Source organism: Hyperolius riggenbachi, chromosome 2 (genome assembly GCF_040937935.1).
Source record: "Hyperolius riggenbachi isolate aHypRig1 chromosome 2, aHypRig1.pri, whole genome shotgun sequence".
In the NCBI taxonomy this organism is placed as follows: domain Eukaryota; kingdom Metazoa; phylum Chordata; class Amphibia; order Anura; family Hyperoliidae; genus Hyperolius; species Hyperolius riggenbachi.
In genome coordinates, this window is record NC_090647.1 from 365,878,640 (window position 1) to 365,903,520 (window position 24,881).

General features: G+C 42.9%; 1 long non-coding RNA gene across 1 annotated transcript in view; it reads right to left on the reverse strand.

The window, feature by feature from the left end:
- The window catches only part of LOC137546824 (uncharacterized), a 60,035-nt gene that overhangs the window by 16,718 nt on the left and 18,436 nt on the right, over nt 1-24,881 (reverse strand). Inside the window, exon 2 of the long non-coding RNA XR_011026384.1 lies at nt 2,328-2,374. This is a non-coding gene — a long non-coding RNA (uncharacterized lncRNA). The remainder of the gene's footprint in view (nt 1-2,327; nt 2,375-24,881) is intronic.

The window sequence follows — 24,881 nt, forward strand, 5'->3', positions numbered from 1 at the left end:
ACAGAGGTTTCGTCATTGAGGTAAGCTACCTCATACCACTGATTTTAAGCTGATTTTAGATGCTTTTATTACACCAGGGCACCGCTTTTCCTTTTACAACCTATGTAGATGGTCAGGGCTAAGGTTTGCAGTGTTCATTAGACACATATATAGTGATTGGGAATGCCACATCCTTGCCTGAGATGGTAGCAGAGCAGGAAGAAATCCACCCAGGCGCGATTGGTTACAGTGTGGTCCACCACCACAAAAACATGTATGAGCACCCCTAGGCAGGGGCCTTTCCATTGTTCTCCCTGAGGGGGACCTCCCTCTTTGCCTTCGTTGCAGGCATCTCTTCTAGAGGATCTGGGGCGAACCTTCCCCCGATCACTCGTTCATCACTCAAGGGTGTCAGAGCTTACGTCCCCTGAAACTGCTAAAAAGAGATACTACACTTGGTTTTAGCCAAAAGGCAGAGAAGCGATTCCATTGCTTGCAACCCTGCTGCCAGCCTGGTTGACACCTGCTGTCTTAACATTTCAAAAAAACAAACAAAAAAAAACATTGTAGAATTTTATAAGAAGTAGTTTTTTCAAATTTTCAAACTGTCAAAAACACAAATAGGTTATACAGTATATGTATGTAGTTTTCAAAAATAACTTTGTCAAACAAAAGGAAAAAAAAGAGCCAGTTCATGCATACCACTCACCACTCTCCCTTCTCAATCTTGGTTCTTCAGACACCATGATGGAGTTTCAGGTAGCCTTCATTTCATTTCTTGCAACCCTACACTGCGTGGCTCTGCAGTGGAATTGGTGGCACCACCACCACATATGGCAGGCCTGCTGCCAGCCTGCCACCCACTGAACACCAGTGGCAAATGGCGGCAAGCCTCCATTGTGTGACTCTGCATTGGAGTTGGGTGACACCACCCCATCACCCCCACCATGAATGGCAGGCAGGCCTGCTGCCAGCCTGACACCTGCCGACTTAACATTTTTTGAAAATTATCAATGAAATTATATAAATATTACCTTGAAATTTTGTATTTTTATAAATAAATTTGTATTTTTTCATTTGTTATAAATAAATCTATACATAAATAACTTTCAAAATATTTTTTCTCATCAATAACTTTCACAAATAGGCAAGAAAAAAAAAAATTCATCTGTACAGTGAGCTCAGTTGAGCGCACATGCAGCGCCCACACAGCTAAGGGCCTTACAGACCTGTTAGCGCTAAATCTCGGTAAACACAGCGTTTGGTCTGTCAGTGTGAAATAGGATAACCCTTACATTACCACTCTGGGCATTTTAAAGCAGCCCTTTTCCTCAAATGTGGGAATGTACTGAGATTTCTGCCCTTTAGGGATTAAAACCCTACTCTGCATCAACTCTGTAATTTTTGGTGGGGCGTTTGGCATAGATCCTTTTTCGCCATGCCCCTGTCCAGGTGTTAGAGCCTTTCCGTCACTTTTATGGCCAGAAACAGGTCTTGTAGGTTTCTAAATGCGCTTGCCCATTGAAGTCTGTGGAGGTTCGCGTGAATCCGAACTTTTACCGTAAATTCGGATTCGACGTTTGCGAACCTAAAATCTGATGTTCGCAACATCTGTATTGGAGAACTGTAGTTGGCCCCAGGCCTTCGGGTGAACTCACACTGCAACAATTGTATTGCAGAATAAATCTGCATGTCAAGGCACAGCCCATACAATTCTATGGGCTGTTCACATCTCTGCATTGTAACGGGTCACGTTATATCTAACGCTTTGGTAAATGAAAGATCAAAGGCCAATTTTATCACCTCCATGCAGTATGAGAGCATACCTGCACAGTCTATTCCAGGCTTTCTCAACCAGGTTCCCTGGAACTCCCGGGTTACTTGAGTACTCTGCAGGGGTTCCTTGGCATTTTCCCCCATCGTGGGAGAAGTATAATACAGCACACCAATTATGGGGGTACTGTACAAAGAAGCACTAAATTGAGGGTCAGAATAATAATGAACACATTCATAAAAAGCACTAGGATAAGGAGACAGTATAATGAGTGGCAGTATAATAGGGGATAGAGAAATAAACAGCCACATCTACTTTTAAAGACCATGCCTCCTGCAAAATAAATGCAGGGGTTCCCAGAAATAAAAAAATTGTTTGCAGGGCTTCCTTGTGATCCAAAAGTTATTTGCAGGGTTCCTCCAGGGTAAAAAGGTTGAGAAAGGCTGGTCTATTCTTAAACTGAGTACACGGAGTACAAATCTTTGCAAACTGAATGTTTCCGTCACATAGGTTTCAAAGAAAGACTGTTCTAAACAACGCAAAAGATCAGTTCCTATCTGGAGATCATACACACCTTGTTTAACAGACTGTCATCTGTAGATCAGATCCACCAGGATTAATCTGAAAGATTGAGAGATAAATAGCTTTTGTAAACATTTTTTTTTCAAAGATTATCTGCAGTGTGTGTATGGACCTTGATGTTTACAGTGTCCACTGCAGTTTACACACAACGGGCTCGATTCTCTAAAGCATGATAACATGAAACGCACACATAACCACGCGCAAACCTTTGCTCATCACATGAAGTAATGCTGTTCACGAGAAAACCTTTGCGCGCGGCAGATAGCAGTTATCATGCTTTAGAGAATCGAGCCCAATGTGTTATGCAACCTGCACAGTGTGAATCCAGTCTTAAGGTGCATACACACATCAGACTATAGTCTTTGGAAAATGAAAGATCACAGACCAATCTTACCACCCTTCATGTAGTATGAGAGCCATACTCTACACAGTCTTTTCTATGGAGCTGAACTCCACATCAGAAAAAAATCTTTGCAAGATGCTGCACACACAGATGCTGTACAGACACAAAAGATCAGTATCTGCAAAAGATCTGTTCCTGCCAAAAATCCATTCTTGCAAATTGCAATGATAGTCTATGAGATCTGCAGATCATCATACACACATGATTTAACTGACATTCATCTGCAGATCAAGCAATCATCCCCAGATCTGAAAATCCATCCTGGTGGATCTGATCTGCAGATGAATGCCAGTTAAATCATGTGTGTATGATGATCTGCAGATCTCATAGACTATCATTGCATTTTGTAGGAATGGATTTTTGGTAGGAACAGATCTTTTGCAGATACTGATCTTTTGTGTCTGTACAGCATCTGTGTGTGCAGCATCTTGCAAAGATTTTTTTTCTGATGGGGAGTTCAGCTCCATAGAAAAGACTGTGAAGGTATAGCTCTCATACTACATGGAAGGGGGTAAAATTGGTCTGTGATCTTTCATTTTCAAAAGACTATGGTCTGATGTGTGTATGTGGCCTTATGGCCCATTTCCACAGGCAGTTGAACTGTGTGCTCAGCAAGCAGTTACAACGTGGCAGTGAACAGTTACCAGGCAGCAGCAAGCAGTTGTGAGAGTTTGAGAGGCTTTTCACTGCTCTTTTCCATGGGCAGTTGATAGGCAGTGAAAATAACGCCTCTCACAACTGCTTTCTGCTGCCTGGTAACTGCTGAGCACACAGTTCAACTGCCCTAAGGCCTCTTTTCCACGAACAGTTGAACTTTGTGCTCAGCAAGCAGTTGCCAGGCAGCAGTAAGCAGTTACCAGGCAGCAGTAACCAGTTACCAGGCAGCAGTAACCAGTTACCAGGCAGCAGTAACCAGTTACCAGGCAGCAGTAACCAGTTACCAGGCAGAGGCGATCTGTGATCCTGAGCTGGGATCACAGGATCATTACTCAGAGAAGGTATTCCAAGAGCTGCTTCAATACCTGCGATACTACAGTCACATGTCATAGTTTACAGTATTGCTCCACATAAACTCATTAGATAGCTACTTAAGGTAATGATACAGATTGCCCAGAACTCCTAGGAGTGTGTAAGGGGCTAAACTGTACTTAGAAGCCCTCTTACTAATAATGCTATGCAAAAAAAAAAAAAAAAATACATTGCCTTCTTAATACAGAAGATATTTGCAATTCAGGTTGGAGTGAGCAAATGAGGTCTCCCACAATGTAATCACTGCTGAATATAAATAGAAATGTAGGAGGCACTCAACTGGCGTATAAACTTACGTTTATCAGAATAGTAGCAAACACGACATGTTTCGGGGTTTCCCCCTTCCCCAAGTGTGAGCATACAAAATGTTCCATTGTTGTCCCTGAAAAGCTAAACATACCTCCAGAACCGCTGGAATGCAGTGATGGGTCAGATTGTCAAAACTACAGGGCAACACTAATCTATCATGCATAGACTGTTTCCGACTGGTTAATCCTCATCAGTGCATGACATGGATTAATATGGCTCTATGAGGTTGGACTTGAAACAACCAGAGTAAGGCCTCTCTTCCATGGACAGTTGATAGGCAGTGAAATGCCTCTCAAACTCTCACAACTGCTTGCTGCTGCCTGGTAACTGCTTGCTGAGCACAGGGCCCTTTTCCACACATGGCTGAACTGTGCGTTTAATAAGCAGGTAGGCCTCATTCACACTAGGGACGTTGCTGTAGGCTTTTCACAGCGCATTGTGCTAGGTACAGCTTTTTACATTGATTTTAACCTCCTGAGCATTACGCACGCCGAAGGGTTTGCAGCCGAGAGTCCCCCAGTATAATTTTAAGTGATCGCATAGCTGTAATGGCTTCAGCTAGCACCAGGCTAGCTAGTAGTTGTGGTCCGGCATCCCCTGATTACTTTTGATCCCCCTGATCGCCGCTAAATACATTACCTAGCCTGGATCCAGCGATCGGCGCAGCCTCCCCGGACAGCTCCGTTCTTCTCTATGGGGAGGATGGACCATGACGTCGGCGACGTCATGCGCAGACCCGATCCTCCCCATAGAGAGGAACGGAGATGTGCAGGGAGGCTGCGCCGAACGCTGGATCCAGGCTAGGTAATGTATTTTGTGGTGATCGGGGGGATCAAAAGTAATCAGGGGATGCCGGCCACCACTGCTAGCTAGTCTAGTGCCAGCTGAAGCTATTACAGCTATGCGATCACTTAAAATTATACTGGGGAACTCCTGGGGACAGCCGGCGGTATGCCCGACACTGTCAGGCATACAGCTAAGGAGGTTAATGTACCAAGTTCACACCTATGCGCTTGGTTGCTGTCAGTTTGAGAAAGGTAGTGTTGAAGGCATTTCTGTTTGTTGCGCTGTGAAGTGCACAGCACTGCAAATGAATGGGTGAGCTTTCTTAGAACATAGCAATGCACTTTGGAGATGCGCTTTTAACCCCTAGTTAAAAAAATATATATATTTACAAATGAAAACAAATCTTTGCCAAATGCTACATCAGATAAGCAAAACATGCTGAATTAAAAAAAAAAAAAAACACATGCAAGCGCGTTTAAGTGCATCTAAATGCATGGGTCCGCTTAAAAAAAGCGCACTGCAACACACCTAAAAGTGTTATTAAACCCACATCAATGCATGTGTTCTTTTATCGTGCGCTTATGTATGTTTCTGAATGCACCCAGTGTGAATGAAGCCTTATCAAGCAGCGAGCAGTTGCTAGGCAGCAGCAAGCAGTTGCGAGAGTTCGACAGGCTTTTCACTGCGTACATTTGAATACGGCGCTGGTAGACTTGGGCGCAGGATCCAGCTGTTAAATGGCTGGTCCTGCTTCTGCACAAGTCCGGGGCGTTTTAATTACTATTCCCCCTCCAGGCCGACATGGATAGTGGGGGAATGAAATAATTCGGCTTCCAGCGATTGCTGGAGGCTGAATTATTGTGTTTTTTAAGCAACTTCGGCTCCGTCTTCTGACGGAGCCGACCTTCCTCACTGAGCGCCGCTATAGACTGATTCCCATTACAGTCTATGGCGGCGCTGGCTGCGCCCAAATCTAGCAGCGCTGAAAAGCACTGCTCCGTTTTCACTGCCTATCAACTGCTCTTGGAAAAGGGCTCTTGGGGCCCTTTTTGACTAGCAATCGCGCTAGACGCTAGGGATTGCGATTCAGCAAAGTGAACAAATTTTCCCTGCGTTTGCGATCTTGCTATACAATGCACTGCATAGCAAAATCGGGGAAAAAAAATAAAAATAAATAAAAATCGCTCTGCGGCGCGATCGCGTTTGCGTCAAAAACGAATCGCAGTAGTGGAAATTACCTACCATGATTCCTATGTTAAAAAGAAAACCGTAGCGATTTAAAAATCACTAGCGGTTTGTGATTCAGCATCGCAATCGCCGCTACTGGAAAAGTGGGCCCTTCCAGATTGCCCGGCAAGCTCATGGTAAACCTGAACTCCTAGAAATGTGTAACCGTGGGTGTTTCCAAGTCCTATCTCATAGAGCCATATTAATTCATGCCATACACTGATGAGGATCAACCAGTCCGAGGCCTCTATTCCATGTTTCCAAGTCCTATCTCATAGATCCATATTAATTCATGCCATACACTGATGAGGATCAACCAGTCCGAGGCCTCTATTCCATGGACAGTTGACTCAAACTCTCACAACTGCTTGCTGAGCACACAGTTCAACTGCTTGTGAAAAAGAGGCCTTAAAGAGAACCTGAACTAAAAATTAAAAGTCAAAATAAACATAAACACGTCATACTTCCCTCCGAAGTAATCTCTTTCTCCTCTCAGGCGTCCTGTTTGTCCAATGTGATCAATGGAATTCTCTGTCCTCCATTTTGAAAATGGCCATTACTCCATAACAGCTTCCTGGTCAGCACACTGTTAAACTGTAATATCACCCACTTGAGCCATAGGGAAACATGGACATTCCCTTGCACATTCAGTTGTAACAGACAGCAGCTGATATATAACGGACAGTCAGGCCTCTTTTCCACAAACTGTTGAGCTGTGTGCTCAGCAAGCAGTTACCAGGTAGAAGTAAGCAGTTATCATGCAGCAACAAACAGTTACCAGGCAGCAGTGAGCAGTTGAGAGAGTTTGAGAGGCATTTCACTGCCTATCGACGGTTCGTGGAAAGGAGGCCTAACTGTTATATTTCAGTTCTGACAAAATATTGTCAGAATTTGAAGGTATCACTGTAAAAAGAAAATGGCGAGCTTCTGAGTGGAACTGATGGTGGGGTAAGTATGTAATATTCATTTGCAGCTAAATTATGTGTTATTTTAAATAATTTTACTCAGTTCAGGTTCCCTTTAAACAGACTGAATGTATGCGTGTTGCATTAGTATGGCTCTGTAAATTTCTGTTCCATTTAGGATAAAAGATAGCTCTTGGATCTTTATGGAGAAGACACCGAGCTCAAGAATGTTTTTCATCTTCAGCATGCCAGTTAAACTCCTGGTGGCCACCTATTTATCTCTGTAGCAGGACAGAAGACACAATAAGCACAATACAACCCCATTTCATGCAAAACTTTTGTCCAAGCACTGGCAAAACACATTACCAATACCGAGTGTACTCCTGGACCACTACCCTCACTGACTGGACTGCCCATGAAAATATCTCACGGACAAGTGAAAGACGGCAGAGGCTGAGAGCTGCAGGCATTGAATCCAGTAAAGTAGCAATCACATGACACAACATATGACCTGTTTCACCCTGAGCCCAGTATTACTAATGTTACTTGTCAGTAGAAGGGATGATCAATGATGTGCAAATACTTCTGAAATTATGCAATTGTATGTAGTTTGAAAATGGACCAATCAATTTAAACGTAGGTTTTTGCATAAAAAAGTACATAAATGTGCATCAACTTGGGAAAATTTGCATGTCATTGATCATCCCTACTCAGTAGGCATGGTCAATATGATGCAAATTGCTGATGATGGATTATGCAAATTTTGTATGCAAATTAATGCAGCTTCAAAATGGACCATTCAAACGCAACCTCTGTAGGATTTGGTTGGTCCACTTTGAAACTGCATGAATTTGCATACAAAATTTGCATAATCCTACATGAGGCTAGGTGCACACATAGCAGAAACGCTAGCGTTGTGGAAAATGCTGCGTTTTGCCACTAATGGAAGACTATGGGCCCAAAGAAAAAAAAAACGGTACTTATCCGTTAGCCGGGCGCATCCTCTAGGTGGCAAAACAAAACTCCACCAGAGTTACATCTTTCCCTACTATCCATGTCGGCCTGGAGGGGGAATAGTAATTAGCGCCACCTGCCGGATGCGCCCGGCTAACGGATAAGTACCAAAAAAACACATATCATAAATGCATATGTGTTTTTGATGCATATGTTTTCAGAAACGCTGGTTTTGTTGCATAATCTGAAAAAACACACATAATGAAGGTCAATGGAAATGCATACCATTGCGTTTCCATTGACTTTCATTATGTGCGGTTTCCGTGCATTTTTGTACGCGTTTTTGGTTAAAAAAAAAATTGCTTTATAATGTATTTCCGCTTCCTGTTGTCTTCCTAGTGATTTGCATAAACCGCAAAAGACAATGCGAACACAAATTTTGGACACAAATTTGCAGTAAACATGAACGGCAAATGGTTATTATTATCTGCCAGAAACAAGTTGGTTCATCACTATCTCAGTATAGGTAGAGAGATGTGCCCCCAGTTTCCCTCAGCATAGGTAGCAGATATGCTCCCCTACCCCCACATGCAGAGTCATGAGTGGAGGTGGAGTATGAGAGGTTTTAATATGTAAATGAATGATGTCAAGAGCAAATCACAGTTTTCTGAATCAGCTTTAGTTCTTAATATGCAGTCAATGATTCTTCAATGCAACAGGATGAATATCCACCAACACCAGGGCACCTTTTGGGGAACAAACTCACCACAGTTAGATGACCACCGTTAGGCTAGTCCTATAGCGCTTTATTACCGGGATCTTCCATGTCATCAGGGTCCCAGTCCCTTGTGTGCCTCTTTAAGGCTTCTTTCCCACCAGGACGTTGCGTTTTAGGGGACATTATGATCGCATAACGTGCCCCTAACGCAACGCCTGGTGGTGCTGGATGTGGACGTCAGACTGAGCTGCGTTGTGCAGCTCACTCTGGCGTCCGTGATGCGCACTCTTGGACGCATGCGGCATCACGTGGTCCCGCCAGCCAATCGCCACACAGAGCGGCCGCTCCAGGAAGTAAACACGTCACACCGTGCAGCGAATATTAATTAGCCATGTGCCTGGCCGCTCTCCCCTCCTCCCCAACATTACTGAGCATGTGCAAGCAGTATAAAGTACTGCATGCAGTACGTTATCTTGAGGTGCAGCGTTACTGTGTAATGCAACGTGGGCACTGTGAACAGCCCATTGATTTTTGATTACTGTGCGGTGGGGTGCGTTACAGGCTGCTCTAACGTGCGCCTGTAACGTCCCACTGTGAAAGCAGCCTGAGTGTTGTTTATGTGCACCTCAAAAGCAAAAAGCTCTCATAGCATAATACTGTTTTATAAAAGTTTAACTTTATTAATAAAAACCACTCACATGATCCTCCAGTTTTCTGTATATGCACATAGTGTAATTATTACGGGCTCTCCCCCATTGCCTTCTCATCTTAAGGTACATACACACATCAGACTATAGTCTTTGGAAAATGAAATATCACAGACCAATTTTACCCCCTTCCATGTAGTATGAGCGCCATACCTACACAGTCTATTCTATGGAGCTGAACTCCCCATCAGACAGAAATCTTTGCAAGATGCTGCACACACAGATGCTGAACACATTCAACAGATCAGTATCTGCAAAAGATCTGTTCCTGCAAAATGCATTCATAGTCTGATATCTGCAGATCATCATACACACCTTGTTTTACATTCATCTGCAGATCAGATCCACCAGGATGGATTTTCAGATCTGTAGATGATTGTCTGATCTGCAGATGAATGTCTGTCAGGCCTGGAACCCACTGAAAACCGCAAACGCAAAACGCAACCGCTAGCGTTTTGTCTGAGCGGTTTGCAAGCGGATTCATGCGCGTTTTTGGTCGTGTTTTGCAACATTGTATTTTTTTCCCCAGCGGGTGCCTAGCGTTTTGCGTTTTGCGTTTTTATCCTGATTGGTCCTGTGAATTATTTTTTATTTTGTTACAGTGTGCTGAACCGCAAAACGCTAGCAAAACCGCTCAGTTTAGGTTTTGCTGAGCGTTTCTGCTAGCGTTTCAATACTTTACATTGAAGCGCTAACGCTCCCAAAATGCTGCAGGTCCTGCGTTTGCATTTCTGGGAAACGCAAACGCTCCTGTGGAAGTTGCCCCATCCATTAACATTAGCCCAGCGTTTTGGCAAACTGCTAGCATATCGCAGTGCTGCCAAAACGCTGCCAAAAGCGCTCCTGTGGGTTCCAGCCCTTAAACAAGGTGTGTATGATGATCTGCAGATCTCATAGACTGTGAATGCAATTTGCAGGAATGGATTTTTGGCAGGAACAGATCTTTTGCAGATACTGATCTTTTGTGTCTGTACAGCATCTGTGTGTGCAGCATCTTGCAAAGATTTTTTTCTGATGTGGAGTTCAGCTCCATAGAAAACACTGTGTAGAGTATGGCTCTCATACTACATGAAGGGTGGTAAGATTGGTCTGTGATCTGTCATTTTCCAAAAACTATAGTCTAATGTGTGTATGAGCCTTTAGGCTTGCCAATGTCCCAATCGTGTCGAGACATCCATTATTCTTATTATGAGCAGACCTCCTGCCAGTAATACATTATTTGCATACCTGCTTTTCCATTTGCACAAATCCCCAGTAGATCCCCACCTGCATCAATCTCATGCTTTATTATCAATCCCCAGAGTCCCTACACATACAATCTAGATTGATCGTTCCTCTACTCTGTATCATGCAAAAAATATATTTATTGTTTGTCAGTTATGCACTATGAAACAGTTAAGATCCAGTTCTATGTTAAGTCCCCCCGGTTGCATGCACCCCAAATTATAGATCCATTTTGTTTCTTTTTTTTATAAATCCAACTATATTGCACTCTTTCCAAAATACTGTGATTTGCGCTTGACATCATTAATTTACATATTACGTTTTGGCAACCAGCCATGTTGCAGCGAATTTATTATAGTAATATATCGCTGCATAACTTTTATTGCGTTGTGGACACTGGAGCGCTTTTATTTCGTGAAATTATTTTGAGTATGAGAGGTTGCTCACCTCTATGCCCTCAGTGACAGTGGTTCTCTATCAGCCATGCAACCATGTTTCTACAGCAGCATCTTTGACTCCCATTGCTGGACGCTAAAAGGTAAGTAACATCTCCCCATGGCTGGGTGGCAGCACTTTGGGGTTGGCCTGCCGATACCCGCGACAATGTGACACCGAGGTTGCTAAGGCAAAGGCCGGCCCTGAAAGAGGTGCTACCTCATTTCCATCTCCTATGCCAACTCTGTTATGGATTGAACTCAGTAGTTAAAACTGACACTACACAATACAGTGGCTTGCAAAAGTATTGGGCCCCCTTGAAGTTTTCCACATTTTGTTACATTACTGCCACAAACATTAATCAATTTTATTGAAATTCCACGTGAAAGACCAATACAAAGTGGTGTACACGTGAGTAGTGAAACGAAAATCATACATTACAAACATTTTTTAAAAATAAATAACTGCAAAGTGGGGTGTGCATAATTATTCAGCCCCCTGAGTCAATACTTTGTAGAACCACCTTTTGCTGCAATTACAGTTGCCAGTCTTTTAGGGTATGTCTCTACCAGCTTTGCACATCTAGAGACTACAATCCTTGCCCATTCTTCTTTGCAAAACAGCTCCAGCTTAGTCAGATTAGATGGACAGCGTTTGTGAACAGCAGTTTTCACATCTTGCCACAGTTTCTCGATTGAGTTTAAATCTGTACTTTGACTGGTCCATTCTAACACATGGATATGTTTTGTTTTAAACCATTCCATTGTTGCCCTGGCTTTATGTTTAGGGTCATTGCCCTGCTGGAAGGTGAACCTCCGCCCCAGTCTCAAGTCTTTTGCAGACTCCAAGAGGTTTTCTTCCAAGATTGCCCTGTATTTGGCTCCATCCATCTTCCCATCAACTCTGACCAGCTTCCCTGTCCCTGCTGAAGAGAAGCACCCCCAGAGCATGATGCTGTTACCACCATATTTGACAGTGTGGATGGTGTGTTCAGACTTATGTGCAGTGTTAGTTTTCCGACACACAGCGTTTTGCATTTTGACCAAAAAGTTCAATTTTGGTCTCATCTGACCAGAGCACCTTCTTCCACATGTTTGCTGTGTCCCCCACATGACTTGTGGCAAACTGCAAATGGGACTTCTTATGTTTTTCTGTTAACAATTCGTTTTTTCTTGCCACTCTTCCATAAAGGCCAACTTTGTGCAGTGCACGACTAATAGTTGTCCTATGGACAGATTCCCCCACCTGAGCTGTAGATCTCTGCAGCTCGTCCAGAGTCACCATGGGCCTCTTCACTGCCTTTTTGATCAGCGCTCTCCTTGTTCGGCCTGTGAGTTTAGGTGGACGGCCTTATCTTGGTAGGTTTACAGTTGTGCCATACTTCTTCCATTTCTGAATGGTCGCTTGAACAGTGCTCCATGGAATGTTCAAGATAAGGATAATTCAGTAGCTTGGTGCCAAAAAAAAAAAAAAAAGTGACGTGTCCCCAGATAAGAAAATGAAGTAGTGATATGCCTCCAGATAAAGATATTAAGTAGCCACAAGTATCGAGATAAAATAATTCAACAGTCACATGCATCCAGACAAAAGTACATAAGTAGCTGGGCATATCTCTGGAGCTTTCACTTCACTTGAATGTGAGCGCTGCCCATTGCTTGCTGTCTACATAAGTAGCTAGGTGCCCCAAGATACATTAATGAAACAGCAAGTTGCCTTGAGATAGGTAGACTATCCAGATGCCCACCCCCCTCAATATAATATAGATGTCTAAATTACCCTATACCTCCCTAATACGGTACAAGTAGCCAGAGACTCAAATTACACCCCCTTCCTCTCACCCATTCCCAAGTCAGGGCCAATCACAGGATGCTGGTGGGTTGGGTGGGGCAAATAATAGGTGCTGGCTAGGTGGAAGGAGGGAGTGTGGGTGGGGCAAACAATGGGTCTTGGTGAGAGGGAGGGACAAATTATGGGTGTCGGTGGGGCGGGAGGAACAAACACTGGGTGCTGGTGGGAGGCAAGGACAAATAATGGGTGCTGGTGGGGTGGGTGGGACCAAACGGTGGGTAAATGTGGGGTGGCAGGGAGGGACCAAACAGTGCGTGATGGTGGGTTGGCAGGGAGGGACCAAACAGTGGGTGATGGTGGGTTGGGAGGGAGGGACCAAACAGTGGGTGATGTTGGGGTGGGAGGGAGGAAGGGAGGAAGGGACCAAACAGTGAGTGATGGTGGGAGAGACCAAACAGTGGGTGATGGTAGGGTGTTAGGTTTCTCAAGCTGAGTGAAGCTGCTTACCTTTGCCTCAACCCATTCAAGTTCATACAGGTCCTGTCCCGACCAAGCCCCGCTGCAGCCACAGCTTGCTGTGAAAGATCTTGCTCCAGCATTGCTGCAAGATCTCTCTCTCTCACATGCTACACTCAGTTTGAGCCGAATGGGCTGACGTCACATGACTGCCTACCCAGATGGGCTAAGTGGCTTAAATGACGCGGCCGCTGCCCACTGTTTTGCCACTAAGGATGCTGCTACTGGCGCTGTTCCTGTAGAGCAAGTCTGCCTGCTCCCTGCAGACTTGCTCCTGCCTCCGCTCCGTCGGCGCTCATTCAATCATAGCTGCGGCTGCCAACTGCACCTGCTGCACACAGGCTCAGTGCAGACAGTGCAATCAGAAGTGGAGCAGCTGCGAAGCAGGTCTCTGTAATGGGCGCAGGTGACCGGTGCAGTCAACCTTTCAGCTGCCCTTCGGAATCTGTTGCCCTAGGCAATGGCCTTGGGGGCATTCCCCCAAATCGGCCCTTCTAGCAATATTAAAAGCCTTAGCTTTAAACATGATATTGCTCATAATGCCTCTTGCAGTGATTGTGCACTGATGATTAGTGATGATTGTAATGTGCTAATTATGATTACACAAAACTTTGTGATTTTTGTACTAATGATTACAGTCATAACAGAAAAATTGTAATTGTGAAAAATTGCACAGAAATGCGTGATTACAGCTGCATCTGTAATTTTCATAATTGCACAAAATTGTGCATAATTACAATTATTTTTTTGGATAGCTTGTTTGTAATTATACACAATGTTGCATGTTTAGGACCAGTTTTTACATAATTACGAATGCCACAATACAAAGTAACATTACGAATTATGATTAAATTATTTAAAATGTTTCCCAAAAATATGAATTATGATTTTGCATTGTAATTGCAAATTACGATGCAAAATTAAGCAAACGTGAAACTTTGGCTCATAACTACTGATGATTGACCTCTTCCTGCTATGCCGATTCTTCTTTTCTTCTTTTTTTACACGAATAAAAGCTGATGTTTACTTTTCCTACTGTCCCTACTTCCATTTTCAATAGAAAAACAATTTAGAGTGATTCAAGATAGGAACTCAGGAGAAGGATTTCTGCAGTAAATCTTGTCTTGAATTTTTTTTCAATCTGCTCTAGCAGAAGATTGACTACCTGGGGTAGAAATTTATTTTCGAAAATGAAGTTCTACTCAGCTAATCAGCTCTGTAATCTATTTCAGTGGAAGTATTTCATATTACATTCCCCAGATATTATCTGTATACCTTCCAGAGTCCATCGACCAGTCAGTTTGGAGGTGGTAGTGGTAGTAAATCTGATCAGGGTGTTTTATCCATATGGGAGGCTTTTAAGGCTACACTGAAAGATAGCTATATGGCATTAGTAGGAACATAAAAGAAGATACAGACAACACAAAATTAGCAGAAAGATAGATTAGCCAAATATAAGCCCAACATACACAACGGCAAGTAAAAAAAATAATTATTTAACAAAAAAAAAGGAAGCAACATAAAATGTTTGCTTTAAAGCAAATAGAGATATAGCTACTAATTCAGGCAAAGACTATTTGAATTTGGAAGACAGGGAAGTTCTAAGTATGGTTAATAACAACCCTGAGCCCCCATACAGTGATTCTGGGCTCGTTTCCACTGTTGCGTTGCGGATTCATAAGCGTTTCTAATTAGCATCTGTATGCGGAATCGCAGCGTTTTGCGAATTCGCATGCGACTTTTCATGCGAATTCGCATGCGAATTCGCATGCGATAGTTCTATGCGATTTTAACCCTCTCAATGCCACTGAAAGGCAAAAAGGAAGTTGTCATGACAGGAAGAGGTTTTCCCATATACATTCCTATAAAAGGTGTTGCCACGTGGGTTTGTTGAGGGAGATAGAGTTGGTTGTGTTTTGTGGAGTTTGGAGGATGAGTGAAATGGAGGAGATAGTGTTGTTGTCGATGATGAACAATTTGCAGTTTTTCATGGCGAGGCTGCGGCGGAGGAGGAGGGTTCCACCTCGTCGGAGACACCGTTATTGGGTGCATCCTCTGGTGGTGGAGAGGCCTCAAAAAGGCCAGTTTGCACTCCTTTATGAGGATCTTCGTAGCCACCCTGTGAAGTTTTTCAACTACACACGGATGAGTATTAGCACGTAAGTATTTAATGCATCTTTTGTTTAAGGTGTATTGGAAAGTGAGATATGTATAGTAAAGAGTTGTGTTATTTGTTCCTCAGTTTCGATTACCTGCTGGAGACTTTGGGACCACATTTACGTAGGGAGAATACCTGGTATCGTGATGCGGTGATTCCAGAGGAGAGACTTTTGGTGACGCTAAGGTACGAATCCGCCCTTTTAAATGTATTTCATGTGTACATTGTTAAATGCTGTACATTTACATCCGCTAGGTGGTCCATGCACATAGCTAAAGCAACTCTGTGTTGAATTCAACTTAAAACATCACTTACAAACTGAAGGCTGAGTGAGTTTGGCACCGTGCATGGGCCACCCAGCAGTTCACAAGGGCTATTGACTGTTGGTCATCATTGTCATCAACGTGTAAGATGCTATATTATGGGTTTTCAGATTTGTGTTGTCCTTTTGAAGTGAGGACAAAGTAACACTGGCCAAACCATACGGATGTCATTCGAGGCAATGTAGATGTGTGTATGCATTTTCAACTTACTGTTGCTAGGTTTCCTTTTTGGAGCATGTATTACAAAAGTGCACAATGCCACTTAAATCTCATTACTGTGTTTGCTGCAGTATACTGGCTGGTTTCATCTTCTTCTGGTTCATGTGGACCATACATATATTAGTTGTCTTACAATGGTAAAAAAAGTAGGCAGACACCAGTTATGCATGAAATTTTTTACTAGCATGTGTTTATAACGTTTATAATTTGTGTAAGTGCTAACTTGTGTTGTAATCACACAAACTTTGCAACACTAACAAGTAGTCCAACATGGTATAAAGAGCGACCTTTTCTTCACATTAGCATGTTTTTGAAAACATAAGGGCATACATAAAGGTGGGAAAAGGAAGTGGCAACGTTTGCCACCCACATAAGGAGGAGATCCTGCTGTTGCTAACTGCACGTCATCGATCGACTTACCCTACAAAACCCCCTTAGTTTGTGATCCCCCGGATGTAGAGTCTGTGGTTGTTTATGATGTCTGAGTCATGTGAGTGTCTCCGGAGCCCCTTTCATTGCATCCTGACCCAGTGTTGTGATTGAAGCCAATGTGAATGGCTAATACACATGGTAGTGAGACAATGACATAGGCTGCAGAGTCACTCTCATGACTGTGGCGTCATACACAATACAGACAGAGGCTGTGAGATGTGGTGTTTAATGATCCACTCTCATCAACAACAGAGGCCGCACATCTTCATCAGTACCCTCACAACCAGAAGGTGGTTGCGCCTCATCTTTTCCAGACTGCACCGTATGTAAAAATCGTACGCAACTTCTCAGCATCCCAGCATACAATATACTTTATGTGTCATTGCAGTGACAAGGAATTGAAATTACAGGAGTGACACAGGAAGTATAGTGTAGGCTGGGATACGGACAAGCGGTGCATGATGCTAGCATGCAGTGGAGCGCAGACAAGATGAGGCGGACCCACCTTTCAGTAATCTATAGGGGGGGAGCATCCGCCAGGAGCAGCAGCTGTATTGTTATGTTTGAACATGCTGAAATATTATACTTTTCCCACACTAAAGGCAGCCATCAAAAATATATCCTTATGTAGGTTGGTCTGTGCTGCACTCAACAGAGTGTGCATCCTCAAAAAAATGTAAAAAATGTACAACATAACTACAGCAAACATGTTACATGTGCGATTTACTCCGTAGCATCATAATCAAACATTAATCTAGTCATGGACATTTCGGATCCTTGGGAAGCTGAGGGTGCTGCTGGGCCCTCGAGGGTATGATAGGAACGTGTTTCAGGAAGTGGAGTTGGGTTCCTATTATATGTTTCGGCCAAATCGGCTCCCGGCCGAGACATTGATGATGTTTCTCGGTGTGTCCGGGGCATTGAAAGCATCTGTGAGTGAGGCATGCTACTGTAGGTTTGACCTTGCTGTATCCACGAGTGTTGAGACTCTGACCTATGAACTGGCATTGAGTGATCAGAGCCCCAACACTCTTGGTAGGTACCCTGATTCTGTCCACGCAAAACACTGCGGTCTAGGTGTGAGCCCTGCTTATTACCATGGTTGCCATCATGGTCTTGCCGTGTTTTTTCAAGGTATTTTCGTGCCACTTGAATGAATTCCACATGTACATCTGCATAATACCGTGGGTCAATGTCCTGTAGGTAAGGGACTACAGAGATAGCTATTTTGTATGTTACATTAGACTCGATTTGTCTTTGTCGCTCCTCCTTTTCCCTTTGTCGCTCCTCGGTTTCCCTTTGTCGCTCACGGTTTTCTTTGAAGTAATCCAAAATTTGGTGGTAGGTTTTGTTCATGTGAGCTATATGTGCGTTCTCCTCTTCCTCCACTGCTGAAGGCCTCACTCTTTTTGGCCTACTTGCTGCTCTAGGTCGCGGTCTCACTGTGTTCTGAGACGAGTTTACGCTCCCACTTGTATGAGTGGATGCCACCTCGGAATTAAGTTCCCCAACATCTGAGTTGCTGTGTGCCGAGGCACAACTACTGTCGCTGTCGGCCACCACATTAGCTGAAGTGTTAAAACTATCCTCTGTTCTGAAAGATACAAGGAAACAAAGACCCCAGTGTTTCATTATATGTGTCAACATATGTGGAGTACCTTAACAAATTAGCCTATATCCATGCCAACACACATGTAAGTGGAGTGTCCATTTACATACACATGTGTGTACATAGTATGGTTCATGGAGACCGGACACTTGTTTAGGTAGCACATCAAACAGTACTTTGAATCATGATAAAGATGTTATGTGCAACCGAAAGAGCTGTTAGGCTTCCCTCAGCCATAGTATACATCTCAACGTGTGTGGCATAGGCAAATGTATGTGTGTCTTGTCATGGATAGTGGCTAAATGGTCATGTAGGCTCAAAATAACAACATTACATGTGAATGTACCTTCGAGGTTCATATATGGCCCGCAGAAAGGACAACAATTCAAAGTTCTTGTAGGTTGGTGGGGCTGTTGCAGCACTACCACTTTTCTCCAATTTGCGTAGTTTGGTCAATTCTTTTTTGTACGTGTCCCGTACGGATCTCCACTTATTCATATAGAATTTGACTGTAGAGAAAAGAGAAGGAAACAGAACATTAATTAATCTTTTTGTTTTCTATCCCTAGGTTTTTGGCCAGTGGGCAATCGTTTGCTTCATTGCATTTTGCCTACCGTTTGGGCAAAAGTACGATCTCGTACATAGTGAAGGAGACGTGTCTCGTCATCTGGAGCCAACTTCATGGCACTTTTATGGCTGTCCCTAACCGTCAACGCTGGGAGGAGGTCTCAAATAAATTTTGGAACAAGTGTAGGTTCCCCAATTGCATTGGAGCCGTGGATGGCAAACATATCCGACTCGTGCAGCCACCACACAGCGGCAGTCAATTTTTCAATTACAAAAAATTCTTCTCCATAGTACTTATGGCAGTTGCTGATGCCGAGTACAAATTAATATATATTGATGTTGGGGCCTATGGAACAGCAAGCGATTCACAGATATTCCGGAACAGCAACTTGTGGTTTGGCCTGGAAAATGGGCTGCTGGACTTGCCACCACCGACCCCATGGCCTAGGACCTCCAATCCACCTTTCCCCTACACCTTGGTGGGTGACGAGGCTTTCGCTCTCTCTCGCCATGTCATGCGGCCATACTCATCAAGTCACTTGAATGACCGCACAACGCATTTCAATTATCGTTTAAGCATGGCCAGGCGAATGGTGGAATGTAGTTTTGGCATTTTGAGCAACAAATGGAGGGTGCTTCATACACCTATCAATTTGAAGCTTGAAAATGCGGTGGCAGTCGTGAAAGCTGCATGTATCCTTCACAATGTAATAATTGAAAAAGAAGGAATGTCTGTGGAGGAAGTCAATGCAGTTGACGTTACACCGCTAACTGGCTTAACTTGGAGTGGAGGTCAGCACAGTAATGAGGCACTGCGTAATCGTGACTGTATGTCTCATTACTTCCAAAGTGCTGCTGGCACAATGTAGAGATATATGCATTTCTATACAAATAAAATTTTGTAACATTTCATTGTTGTACAATGATTGATTGGAAGCAATTACACATTCATATACATGACCCTTCTGGGTGCTATGGGTCTTTGATGTTACATTACTAGACATTTCCAGACGAATGACATCAACCAACCTACCGATACAAAATGTACGCACAACTCACAAATGCAAGGCAGACATGACATCACCATACACTGCGTGTATTCGTTGGTGAATGGGCGGCAAACGTGGTGTCATCCCCCCGTTATGGACTGCAATACCACTTGGTTTTGCAGTTGACCACAAACATTATCACTTTTGTGCGCAACATATACATGAGGCAGCTACAAATGGGGGGGGTGGGGGGCCAGGGTGTAATGTACGGTAGTATGACTTAACAGTGGCCTGTGGCAAGTACGAGGGGAACACGTGGGTTTGAAATTATGGGCCATTAGGCATTTTGCAATGTAGCAAACAATCGACACAAAGCATATAACAAGTGCAAAGATCAGCACTCACCTTCCACCTTTCTCTTGGAAGATGACAACTCATCCCAATCCGGAGTGAATTCCTCAGCTATATGTTGCCAGGTCCTCCTAATCAGTGCTTTGTCCTTATAGCCTGGAAGGGTTTTATCATAAATAAAGGCATTTTCCTGGACCAAGGCTACCAGGCTCTCAATTGTATATTCCATGGCTGCAGGTCGTTTTGTAATAAACAGGAAACAGGAAGACAGGCTTTTTTTTGATTTGTTGGCCTAGTTCAATAAAAAAAACAACTTTATTGTACGCGTTTTCGCTTGCGATTTCGCATTAAATAACGCTTTGGAATCCGCATGCGAATTCCCTATTAAATACATTACGTGCGATTCGCATATGATTCGCATGCATTCCACTCGCAGGCGAAATCGCTGGCTGTTTTGAGCGTTTTTAGAACGCACAAAAAAACGCAACACGCAAACGCACCAGTGGAAACAGGTCCATTCGATTTCATTATGTGTGCGAATCCGCATGCGTTGGACGCATGCGGATTCGCGATAGTGGAAACGAGCCCTCTAAGAATTATAATGAGCAAAAATTAAATAGGAGAGTCATCCAGGAAAGTGAAGGCCATTTCCTTTTATCTACTATGCAAGGTCCACAGAACCAGGCAATTCAGCTGCATAGCATAGGTGCATAGAAAAATCAACTCATTTATTGATTGAATTAAGATACATTACTATAGTATATTATGCTTTATGTGATTTCTGATATAGTAAACTGTTGATATAGTAAACTACTTTGCCTGGCCCCTTGCAGCTTACTATAAAGGGATTCTACTGTATCTGTAATATTACTAATATTCTATTATCTGTAATACCCAGTGCCCAAATTTCCAGATGCCTTTTTTGCATGTACGCATTCCTTCTGTGCAATTTAACTTGCATCTGTCAGGTTAACCTCTCCTCTCCCTGCGCCAACTGACATATGGCTACAGACCACCAGTAACTGTTTGTTGAGTAACATGAGGCTACGTTCACAGTACATGAATTGTTAGTATGCTTCACTGTAATGGTTAACTAGGGATGATTGGTGAGATGCAAATAATTTCTCCTTGCATGCAAATTTCATGTAAATTACAGTATATGCAGCTTAAAATTGGACCAGATCAGAATTACTTTCTGACAATTTTTATTGACCCAAGTTCAAGCTGCATATCATTTACATGAAATGTGAAATTATTTGCATCTCACTGATTATACCTGCTGTTAAAACAACATTATGCGGTACCACACTGGATCCTGTTATGTTGACGGATTCCACCGCACCAATGTGAGTGTACCATTACAACATATTGCAATTATATCATCCAATGCAATGTACCACAACTTAAAGTGGATCCGAGGTGAACTTTTATACATTGCATAATTGTGTTCCTTTCCTATTGTTTATAGGGCATTCCTCAAGCCAAATACTTTTTTGTTTTAATACTCTAATTCCATATAAACTAAAAAAGCCACGCCCACAGGTTTTCAGAGAGCCAAGGCAGTAGCAAGGGCTCATGGGAACTCAGTCTGGGCAGCAGGAGGGGGAGGTGTTACTAGTCATTGATTTCAGAGGCAGAGGGGAGGAGGGAGGAGGAGAGGGGATTAGGCTGATGGCTCAAGATATAGATAAGCATGCCTCTGTGTAATGATTACAAACAACATGGCCGCTGTCATTGTATCACAGGAATAAATAATCATATTCTATTAAAGCAGTTTGCAGCTAGATTTGCTGTGTAAACCATCTAAACTTTACATAAGATATATAGACAAGTTACTTGTTATAGTTAGTTTTTCATCTCAGATCCGCTTTAAGACTCTGAATGCAGCTTAAGGGTGCCGTTACACTGTATCTATTACATTGCAGAATTCTTCTGCATGTGAAACCTCATTGTAATCAATTACAACGATATATAAAGATCAAAAAAATTGTCAGGAAACCAGCAAAAATGAACATGAACTTTCTTCTTTTTAACGTGCAAAAAGTGTACAAAATTTCTTAGATATATTTAATGCAATACAAGTGGAGAATGAATATTCAAGGCAGGTGACAACGTCGTCTTGTTTCGAGTTGAAATTACTCTTCTTCAGGCCTTTACAAATATAAAGTGTATCTGAATATAATCGTAAACTGACAATACTGGGTAATAAACATCTGGACAGTCATAAAGCCAGGACAAACCACCAAACAGATGCCAAATAAGGTAGCCACATGAAAGCAGGACAGCCTGGGATCAGTCTGTCCTGCTTCCATGCAGCTACCTTATTTGGCATTTGTTTTGTGGTTTGTCCTGGCTTCATGATTTTCTAGATGTTTATTACCCAGTATTGTCAGATACACTTAATACTTATACAGGCCTGAAGAAGAGTCATTTCAAGGCGAAACAAGTCAAAGTTGTCGCCTGCCTTGAATATTTATTCTTCACTTGTATTGCATTAAGTATATATATGGATGAATTGTAACATTTAAGAAATTTTGTACACTTTTTGCACATTAAAAATAAGAAAGTTCATGTTCATTTTTGCTGGTTACCTCACAATTTTTTTGATATTTATATATCCTTGCAATTGATTATGGTCCATATTGGTCTAGTGGAACAGCGTGAAGAGAACTGGCTATACCGTAAAGGTCCAGCAATGATTTTATTATAAGGTGCACTCTACTCAGGGTGCACTCTACTCAGGCAGATTGTAAAAATACCTTATAGGCGATTTTAAGGAACTGGGGTCAAGGGTCTACATGAAAAGGGCGCCGGTAAAAAAGGGCGCCTGGTGGAGCCCATATATATACCAACTTCGGCTACAAAAAAGGCGCCTGGTGTAGCCCATATAAAGTTTGGCTACAAAAAAGACGCTTGGTGTAGCCCATATAAAAACTTCGGCTACAAAAAAACCAAGGCGCCTGGTGTAGCCCATATACAAACTTCGGCTAGAAAAAAACTCCGGGATGTGTTAATTACTATTCCCCCTCCAGGCCGCCATGGATAGTGGCGGAATGAAATAATTCGGCTTCCAGCGCTTGTAGCCCATATACAAACTTCGGCTAGAAAATAACTCCGGGATGTGTTAATTACTATTCCCCCTCCAGGCCGCCATGGATAGTGGGGGAATGAAATAATTCGGCTTACAGTGCTTGTAGCCCATATAAAAACTTCGGCTACAAAAAAAGTCAATAATATGGGCTACAGAGGGGCACCTTACTGTAGCCGAAAAAAATATGGGCTACAAAGGGGAGCCCGCTTGTAGCCGAAAACCTTGTAGCCGAAAAAATATGGGCTAGAAAGGGGAGCCCACTTGTAGCCTATATCAAAACTCGGGCGCCCTTTTCTACACCTTGTAGCCCATATTTCCAGAAATAACATTGATGTCTATGGCGGCGCCCTTTTCATACAGGCAGCTCGGGCGCCCTTTTCAACCGATCCCGGGGTCAAGTGTGCATGGACCCTCAATGTATGTTGGAGTTTTATCTTTGTGTGTGAATTGCAATAAATGGTCATTCTTTATATGCAGAAGTGAAGCCTGTTTTGTGGTTTATCCTTTGGTGGTGGCCATATATTTCTGTTGAGCACGGGTGACTGCAGGCTGCATAAGAATCTGAGATTTTAAAGAGACCGCACCAAGGAATAAAAAGCTTATGATGTTCTAATTGTAGATGGGAAACCCTTTGGCTGCTTGCAACTTTCGCTCATGACTCACTACACTATCTACAAGAACAATATTGGTGTTTTGCTATACATTTATTTAACTTTCTAGTCATACAACAAACAATTACTTAAAGGTAGCCATACACCTGAAGATTATAGGCAGATTCTACAAAGAGACAAATTTATCTCTAATTGAATCTGATTAGAGATAAATTTGTCTCTTTGTCAAAGCTGTCCATATAAGTCAGGCCAATTCCCGTCAGATTTCAGCGTGAAATCTTCAGGGAATCGGATGAGCCTGCCGCATCTGCCCTGCCGCTCCCCCCTAATGTTTAAATGTGTCCCCCTCTCCTGTGTTTGCATTTATACATTACCTGTCCTGTGTCAGCCTTCAACAGTGTCCTTCCATCTCCACGGGCTCTAACAGCCGCATACACGCTGGCGCCGACAGCGTGTACACGGCTGTGAGAATTCAGAGAGATGGACAGACAATGTGCGGAAGGCTGCTATAGGACAGGTAATGTATATATGCACACACGGGGGGGGGGATATTTATACATTATGGCGGCAGGGGGTTCGTTGCTTGTTCCAAAACCGGCCACTGTACCGCTGCACACCTGACCAACCAACTTCACCCCAATATCTTGCAGAATGCGCAATCGACAATGCAAACCATTTTCGGCCCGAAATTGGTCACATTATCGGTTGGGCATGCAATCGGTAGCACCGATTTTCATTCAATTTGATTATAATAATCGAATCGGATGGTCGATCGGCCACCAGGTCACCTGATGTATGGCCAGCTTTAGACTGCAAACAAAAAACTATTTTTTCTTTTGACTTTCCTGATAATGTGCAGGCTGCAGACCAGAAATGTACTTAGATTAATATCCCCCAAGAATTAAGGTTTAAGAAAAATGTACTTTATCATTGGCTCTATTATTTAAATTAAATTATTTAGATAAGCTAAATGTTTTGTGATGAGCTGCTCAGTTTACAGCTTTATCTACAAAAAAAAAAAATCAGTTCCTGTTATTTTCTTCTTTAACATTGGTTTGAAATGTATGGTTCATTATATGAAATCTACGTACATTATTTCTCACACGGAAACCACCTGTGTCCCGGATTCATCTGGATTTGTTTTCCATGCATCATTAAGAATAATAAAAATGTGCTTTAAATTATGTATGTTGTG